Here is a 10,540-nt window from a genome sequence, read left to right as displayed (position 1 = left end):
ATCTCACATTGAAGAAACTTTCATCTTACATGGAAAACACTGTCAGCCACACCCAAGAAACTTTCATCTCACATGTAAGATACTTTCATCTCACATACAAGATACTTTCATCTTACATGGAAAAAACTGTCAGCCACACCCAAGAAACTTTCATCTTACATACAAGAAACTTTCATCTCACATACAAGATACTTTCATCTTACATGGAAAAAACTGTCAGCCACACCCAAGAAACTTTCATCTCACATACAAGAAACTTTCATCTTACATGGAAAAAACTGTCAGCCACACCCAAGAAACTTTCATCTCACATACAAGAAACTTTCATCTTACATGGAAAAAACTGTCAGCCACACCCAAGAAACTTTCATCTGACATACAAGAAACTTTCATCTCACATACAAGATACTTTCATATTACATGGAAAAAACTGTCAGTCACACCCAAGAAACTTTCATCTCACATACAAGAAAGTTTCATCTTACATGGAAAAAACTGTTAGCCACACCCAAGAAACTTTCTTCTCACATGTAAGATACTTTCATCTCACATACAAGATACTTTCATCTTACATGGAAAAAACTGTCAGTCACACCCAAGAAACTTTCATCTCACATTGAAGAAACTTTCATCTTACATGGAAAACACTGTCAGCCACACCCAAGAAACTTTCATCTCACATGTAAGATACTTTCATCTCACATACAAGATACTTTCATCTTACATGGAAAAAACTGTCAGCCACACCCAAGAAACTTTCATCTTACATACAAGAAACTTTCATCTCACATACAAGATACTTTCATCTTACATGGAAAAAACTGTCAGCCACACCCAAGAAACTTTCATCTCACATACAAGAAACTTTCATCTTACATGGAAAAAACTGTCAGCCACACCCAAGAAACTTTCATCTGACATACAAGAAAGTTTCATCTCACATACAAGATACTTTCATCTTACATGGAAAAAACTGTCAGCCACACCCAAGAAACTTTCATCTCACATACAAGAAACTTTCATCTTACATGGAAAAAACTGTCAGCCACACCCAAGAAACTTTCATCTCACATACAAGATACTTTCATCTTACATGGAAAAAACTGTTAGCCACACCCAAGAAACTTTCTTCTCACATGTAAGATACTTTCATCTCACATACAAGATACTTTCATCTTACATGGAAAAAACTGTCAGTCACACCCAAGAAACTTTCATCTCACATTGAAGAAACTTTCATCTTACATGGAAAACACTGTCAGCCACACCCAAGAAACTTTCATCTCACATGTAAGATACTTTCATCTCACATACAAGATACTTTCATCTTACATGGAAAAAACTGTCAGCCACACCCAAGAAACTTTCATCTTACATACAAGAAACTTTCATCTCACATACAAGATACTTTCATCTTACATGGAAAAAACTGTCAGCCACACCCAAGAAACTTTCATCTCACATACAAGAAACTTTCATCTTACATGGAAAAAACTGTCAGCCACACCCAAGAAACTTTCATCTGACATAGAAGAAAGTTTCATCTCACATACAAGATACTTTCATCTTACATGGAAAAAACTGTCAGCCACACCCAAGAAACTTTCATCTCACATACAAGAAACTTTCAACTTCATTGGAAAAAACTGTCAGCCACACCCAAGAAACTTTCATCTCACATACAAGATACTTTCATCTTACATGGAAAAAACTGTCAGCCACACCCAAGAAACTTTCATCTCACATACAAGAAACTTTCATCTTACATGGAAAAAACTGTCAGCCACACCCAAGAAACTTTCATCTCACATACAAGATACTTTCATCTTACATGGAAAAAACTGTCAGCCACACCCAAGAAACTTTCATCTCACATACAAGATACTTTCATCTTACATGGAAAAAACTGTCAGCCACACCCAAGAAACTTTCATCTCACATACAAGATACTTTCATCTTACATGGAAAAAACTGTCAGTCACACCCAAGAAACTTTCATCTCACATGTAAGATACTTTCATCTCACATACAAGATACTTTCATCTTACATGGAAAAAACTGTCAGCCACACCCAAGAAACTTTCATCTCACATACAAGATACTTTCATCTTACATGGAAAAAACTGTCAGCCACACCCAAGAAACCTTCATCTCACATACAAGATACTTTCATCTTACATGGAAAAAACTGTCAGCCACACCCAAGAAACTTTCATCTCACATACAAGATACTTTCATCTTACATGGAAAAAACTGTCAGCCACACCCAAGAAACTTTCATCTCACATACAAGAAACTTTCATCTTACATGGAAAAAACTGTCAGCCACACCCAAGAAACTTTCATCTCACATACAAGAAACTTTCATCTTACATGGAAAAAACTGTTAGCCACACCCAAGAAAAGATACTTTCATCTTACACGGAAAAAACTGTCAGCCACACCCAAGAAACTTTCATCTCACATACAAGAAACTTTCATCTTACATGGAAAAAACTGTCAGCCACACCCAAGAAACTTTCATCTCACATACAAGAAACTTTCATCTTACATGGAAAAAACTGTTAGCCACACCCAAGAAAAGATACTTTCATCTTACACGGAAAAAACTGTCAGCCACACCCAAGAAACTTTCATCTCACATACAAGATACTTTCATCTTACATGGAAAAAACTGTTAGCCACACCCAAGAAACTTTCATCTCACATACAAGATACTTTCATCTCACATACAAGATACTTTCATCTTACATGGAAAAAACTGTCAGTCACACCCAAGAAACTTTCATCTCACATTCAAGAAAGTTTTACCTTACATGGAAAAAACTGTCAGTCACACCCAGGAAACTTTCATCTCACATGTAAGATACTTTCATCTCACATACAAGATACTTTCATCTTACATGGAAAAAACTGTCAGCCACACCCAAGAAACTTCCATCTCACATACAAGAAACTTTCATCTCACATACAAGATACTTTCATCTTGCATGGAAAAAACTGTCAGCCGCACCCAAGAAACTTTCATCTTACATACAAGATACTTTCATCTTACATGGAAAAAACTGTCAGCCACACCCAAAAAACCTTCATCTCACATGTAAGATACTTTCATCTTACATGGAAAACACTGTCAGCCACACCCAAGAAACTTTCATCTCACATGTAAGATACTTTCATCTCACATACAAGATACTTTCATCTTACATGGAAAAAACTGTCAGCCACACCCAAGAAACTTTCATCTTACATACAAGAAACTTTCATCTCACATACAAGATACTTTCATCTTACATGGAAAAAACTGTCAGCCACACCCAAGAAACTTTCATCTCACATACAAGAAACTTTCATCTTACATGGAAAAAACTGTCAGCCACACCCAAGAAACTTTCATCTGACATACAAGAAAGTTTCATCTCACATACAAGATACTTTCATCTTACATGGAAAAAACTGTCAGCCACACCCAAGAAACTTTCATCTCACATACAAGAAACTTTCATCTTACATGGAAAAAACTGTCAGCCACACCCAAGAAACTTTCATCTCACATACAAGATACTTTCATCTTACATGGAAAAAACTGTCAGCCACACCCAAGAAACTTTCATCTCACATACAAGAAACTTTCATCTTACATGGAAAAAACTGTCAGCCACACCGAAGAAACTTTCATCTCACATACAAGATACTTTCATCTTACATGGAAAAAACTGTCAGCCACACCCAAGAAACTTTCATCTCACATACAAGATACTTTCATCTTACATGGAAAAAACTGTCAGCCACACCCAAGAAACTTTCATCTCACATACAAGATACTTTCATCTTACATGGAAAAAACTGTCAGTCACACCCAAGAAACTTTCATCTCACATGTAAGATACTTTCATCTCACATACAAGATACTTTCATCTTACATGGAAAAAACTGTCAGCCACACCCAAGAAACTTTCATCTCACATACAAGATACTTTCATCTTACATGGAAAAAACTGTCAGCCACACCCAAGAAACCTTCATCTCACATACAAGATACTTTCATCTTACATGGAAAAAACTGTCAGCCACACCCAAGAAACTTTCATCTCACATACAAGATACTTTCATCTTACATGGAAAAAACTGTCAGCCACACCCAAGAAACTTTCATCTCACATACAAGAAACTTTCATCTTACATGGAAAAAACTGTCAGCCACACCCAAGAAACTTTCATCTCACATACAAGAAACTTTCATCTTACATGGAAAAAACTGTTAGCCACACCCAAGAAAAGATACTTTCATCTTACACGGAAAAAACTGTCAGCCACACCCAAGAAACTTTCATCTTACATACAAGATACTTTCATCTTACATGGAAAAAACTGTCAGCCACACCCAAAAAACCTTCATCTCACATGTAAGATACTTTCATCTTACATGGAAAACACTGTCAGCCACACCCAAGAAACTTTCATCTCACATGTAAGATACTTTCATCTCACATACAAGATACTTTCATCTTACATGGAAAAAACTGTCAGCCACACCCAAGAAACTTTCATCTTACATACAAGAAACTTTCATCTCACATACAAGATACTTTCATCTTACATGGAAAAAACTGTCAGCCACACCCAAGAAACTTTCATCTCACATACAAGAAACTTTCATCTTACATGGAAAAAACTGTCAGCCACACCCAAGAAACTTTCATCTGACATACAAGAAAGTTTCATCTCACATACAAGATACTTTCATCTTACATGGAAAAAACTGTCAGCCACACCCAAGAAACTTTCATCTCACATACAAGAAACTTTCATCTTACATGGAAAAAACTGTCAGCCACACCCAAGAAACTTTCATCTCACATACAAGATACTTTCATCTTACATGGAAAAAACTGTCAGCCACACCCAAGAAACTTTCATCTCACATACAAGAAACTTTCATCTTACATGGAAAAAACTGTCAGCCACACCGAAGAAACTTTCATCTCACATACAAGATACTTTCATCTTACATGGAAAAAACTGTCAGCCACACCCAAGAAACTTTCATCTCACATACAAGAAACTTTCATCTTACATGGAAAAAACTGTCAGCCACACCCAAGAAACTTTCATCTCACATACAAGATACTTTCATCTTACATGGAAAAAACTGTCAGTCACACCCAAGAAACTTTCATCTCACATGTAAGATACTTTCATCTCACATACAAGATACTTTCATCTTACATGGAAAAAACTGTCAGCCACACCCAAGAAACTTTCATCTCACATACAAGATACTTTCATCTTACATGGAAAAAACTGTCAGCCACACCCAAGAAACCTTCATCTCACATACAAGATACTTTCATCTTACATGGAAAAAACTGTCAGCCACACCCAAGAAACTTTCATCTCACATACAAGATACTTTCATCTTACATGGAAAAAACTGTCAGTCACACCCAAGAAACTTTCATCTCACATTCAAGAAACTTTCATCTTACATGGAAAACACTGTCAGCCACACCCAAGAAACTTTCATCTCACATGTAAGATACTTTCATCTCACATACAAGATACTTTCATCTTACATGGAAAAAACTGTCAGCCACACCCAAGAAACTTTCATCTTACACCCAAGAAACTTTCATCTCACATACAAGATACTTTCATCTTACATGGAAAAAACTGTCAGCCACACCCAAGAAACTTTCATCTCACATACAAGAAACTTTCATCTCACATACAAGATACTTTCATCTTACACGGAAAAAACTGTCAGCCACACCCAAGAAACCTTCATCTCACATGTAAGATACTTTCATCTTACATGGAAAAAACTGTCAGCCACACCCAAGAAACTTCCATCTGACATACAAGAAACTTTCATCTCACATACAAGATACTTTCATCTTACATGGAAAAAACTGTCAGTCACACCCAAGAAACTTTCATCTCACATACAAGAAACTTTCATCTTACATGGAAAAAACTGTCAGCCACACCCAAGAAACTTCCATCTCACATACAAGAGACTTTCATCTCACATACAAGATAATTTCATATTACATGGAAAAAACTGTCAGTCACACCCAAGAAACTTTCATCTCACATACAAGATAGTTTCATCTTACATGGAAAAAACTGTTAGCCACACCCAAGAAACTTTCTTCTCACATGTAAGATACTTTCATCTCACATACAAGATACTTTCATCTTACATGGAAAAAACTGTCAGTCACACCCAAGAAACTTTCATCTCACATTGAAGAAACTTTCATCTTACATGGAAAACACTGTCAGCCACACCCAAGAAACTTTCATCTCACATACAAGATACTTTCATCTCACATACAAGATACTTTCATCTTACATGGAAAAAACTGTCAGCCACACCCAAGAAACTTTCATCTTACATACAAGTAACTTTCATCTCACATACAAGATACTTTCATCTTACATGGAAAAAACTGTCAGCCACACCCAAGAAACTTTCATCTCACATACAAGAAACTTTCATCTTACATGGAAAAAACTGTCAGCCACACCCAAGAAACTTTCATCTCACATACAAGAAACTTTCATCTTACATGGAAAAAACTGTCAGCCACACCCAAGAAACTTTCATCTGACATACAAGAAACTTTCATCTCACATACAAGATACTTTCATATTACATGGAAAAAACTGTCAGTCACACCCAAGAAACTTTCATCTCACATACAAGAAAGTTTCATCTTACATGGAAAAAACTGTTAGCCACACCCAAGAAACTTTCTTCTCACATGTAAGATACTTTCATCTCACATACAAGATACTTTCATCTTACATGGAAAAAACTGTCAGTCACACCCAAGAAACTTTCATCTCACATTGAAGAAACTTTCATCTTACATGGAAAACACTGTCAGCCACACCCAAGAAACTTTCATCTCACATGTAAGATACTTTCATCTCACATACAAGATACTTTCATCTTACATGGAAAAAACTGTCAGCCACACCCAAGAAACTTTCATCTTACATACAAGAAACTTTCATCTCACATACAAGATACTTTCATCTTACATGGAAAAAACTGTCAGCCACACCCAAGAAACTTTCATCTCACATACAAGAAACTTTCATCTTACATGGAAAAAACTGTCAGCCACACCCAAGAAACTTTCATCTGACATACAAGAAAGTTTCATCTCACATACAAGATACTTTCATCTTACATGGAAAAAACTGTCAGCCACACCCAAGAAACTTTCATCTCACATACAAGAAACTTTCATCTTACATGGAAAAAACTGTCAGCCACACCCAAGAAACTTTCATCTCACATACAAGATACTTTCATCTTACATGGAAAAAACTGTTAGCCACACCCAAGAAACTTTCTTCTCACATGTAAGATACTTTCATCTCACATACAAGATACTTTCATCTTACATGGAAAAAACTGTCAGTCACACCCAAGAAACTTTCATCTCACATTGAAGAAACTTTCATCTTACATGGAAAACACTGTCAGCCACACCCAAGAAACTTTCATCTCACATGTAAGATACTTTCATCTCACATACAAGATACTTTCATCTTACATGGAAAAAACTGTCAGCCACACCCAAGAAACTTTCATCTTACATACAAGAAACTTTCATCTCACATACAAGATACTTTCATCTTACATGGAAAAAACTGTCAGCCACACCCAAGAAACTTTCATCTCACATACAAGAAACTTTCATCTTACATGGAAAAAACTGTCAGCCACACCCAAGAAACTTTCATCTGACATAGAAGAAAGTTTCATCTCACATACAAGATACTTTCATCTTACATGGAAAAAACTGTCAGCCACACCCAAGAAACTTTCATCTCACATACAAGAAACTTTCATCTTACATGGAAAAAACTGTCAGCCACACCCAAGAAACTTTCATCTCACATACAAGATACTTTCATCTTACATGGAAAAAACTGTCAGCCACACCCAAGAAACTTTCATCTCACATACAAGAAACTTTCATCTTACATGGAAAAAACTGTCAGCCACACCCAAGAAACTTTCATCTCACATACAAGATACTTTCATCTTACATGGAAAAAACTGTCAGCCACACCCAAGAAACTTTCATCTCACATACAAGATACTTTCATCTTACATGGAAAAAACTGTCAGCCACACCCAAGAAACTTTCATCTCACATACAAGATACTTTCATCTTACATGGAAAAAACTGTCAGTCACACCCAAGAAACTTTCATCTCACATGTAAGATACTTTCATCTCACATACAAGATACTTTCATCTTACATGGAAAAAACTGTCAGCCACACCCAAGAAACTTTCATCTCACATACAAGATACTTTCATCTTACATGGAAAAAACTGTCAGCCACACCCAAGAAACCTTCATCTCACATACAAGATACTTTCATCTTACATGGAAAAAACTGTCAGCCACACCCAAGAAACTTTCATCTCACATACAAGATACTTTCATCTTACATGGAAAAAACTGTCAGCCACACCCAAGAAACTTTCATCTCACATACAAGAAACTTTCATCTTACATGGAAAAAACTGTCAGCCACACCCAAGAAACTTTCATCTCACATACAAGAAACTTTCATCTTACATGGAAAAAACTGTTAGCCACACCCAAGAAAAGATACTTTCATCTTACACGGAAAAAACTGTCAGCCACACCCAAGAAACTTTCATCTCACATACAAGAAACTTTCATCTTACATGGAAAAAACTGTCAGCCACACCCAAGAAACTTTCATCTCACATACAAGAAACTTTCATCTTACATGGAAAAAACTGTTAGCCACACCCAAGAAAAGATACTTTCATCTTACACGGAAAAAACTGTCAGCCACACCCAAGAAACTTTCATCTCACATACAAGATACTTTCATCTTACATGGAAAAAACTGTTAGCCACACCCAAGAAACTTTCATCTCACATACAAGATACTTTCATCTCACATACAAGATACTTTCATCTTACATGGAAAAAACTGTCAGTCACACCCAAGAAACTTTCATCTCACATTCAAGAAAGTTTTATCTTACATGGAAAAAACTGTCAGTCACACCCAAGAAACTTTCATCTCACATGTAAGATACTTTCATCTCACATACAAGATACTTTCATCTTACATGGAAAAAACTGTCAGCCACACCCAAGAAACCTTCATCTCACATGTAAGATACTTTCATCTTACATGGAAAAAACTGTCAGCCACACCGAAGAAACTTCCATCTCACATACAAGAAACTTTCATCTCACATACAAGATACTTTCATCTTGCATGGAAAAAACTGTCAGCCACACCCAAGAAACTTTCATCTTACATACAAGATACTTTCATCTTACATGGAAAAAACTGTCAGCCACACCCAAAAAACCTTCATCTCACATGTAAGATACTTTCATCTTACATGGAAAACACTGTCAGCCACACCCAAGAAACTTTCATCTCACATGTAAGATACTTTCATCTCACATACAAGATACTTTCATCTTACATGGAAAAAACTGTCAGCCACACCCAAGAAACTTTCATCTTACATACAAGAAACTTTCATCTCACATACAAGATACTTTCATCTTACATGGAAAAAACTGTCAGCCACACCCAAGAAACTTTCATCTCACATACAAGAAACTTTCATCTTACATGGAAAAAACTGTCAGCCACACCCAAGAAACTTTCATCTGACATACAAGAAAGTTTCATCTCACATACAAGATACTTTCATCTTACATGGAAAAAACTGTCAGCCACACCCAAGAAACTTTCATCTCACATACAAGAAACTTTCATCTTACATGGAAAAAACTGTCAGCCACACCCAAGAAACTTTCATCTCACATACAAGATACTTTCATCTTACATGGAAAAAACTGTCAGCCACACCCAAGAAACTTTCATCTCACATACAAGAAACTTTCATCTTACATGGAAAAAACTGTCAGCCACACCGAAGAAACTTTCATCTCACATACAAGATACTTTCATCTTACATGGAAAAAACTGTCAGCCACACCCAAGAAACTTTCATCTCACATACAAGATACTTTCATCTTACATGGAAAAAACTGTCAGCCACACCCAAGAAACTTTCATCTCACATACAAGATACTTTCATCTTACATGGAAAAAACTGTCAGTCACACCCAAGAAACTTTCATCTCACATGTAAGATACTTTCATCTCACATACAAGATACTTTCATCTTACATGGAAAAAACTGTCAGCCACACCCAAGAAACTTTCATCTCACATACAAGATACTTTCATCTTACATGGAAAAAACTGTCAGCCACACCCAAGAAACCTTCATCTCACATACAAGATACTTTCATCTTACATGGAAAAAACTGTCAGCCACACCCAAGAAACTTTCATCTCACATACAAGATACTTTCATCTTACATGGAAAAAACTGTCAGCCACACCCAAGAAACTTTCATCTCACATACAAGAAACTTTCATCTTACATGGAAAAAACTGTCAGCCACACCCAAGAAACTTTCATCTCACATACAAG

This window comes from Haliotis asinina, chromosome 8 (genome assembly GCF_037392515.1).
Source record: "Haliotis asinina isolate JCU_RB_2024 chromosome 8, JCU_Hal_asi_v2, whole genome shotgun sequence".
Taxonomy (NCBI): domain Eukaryota; kingdom Metazoa; phylum Mollusca; class Gastropoda; order Lepetellida; family Haliotidae; genus Haliotis; species Haliotis asinina.
This window is presented reverse-complemented; position numbering follows the sequence as displayed.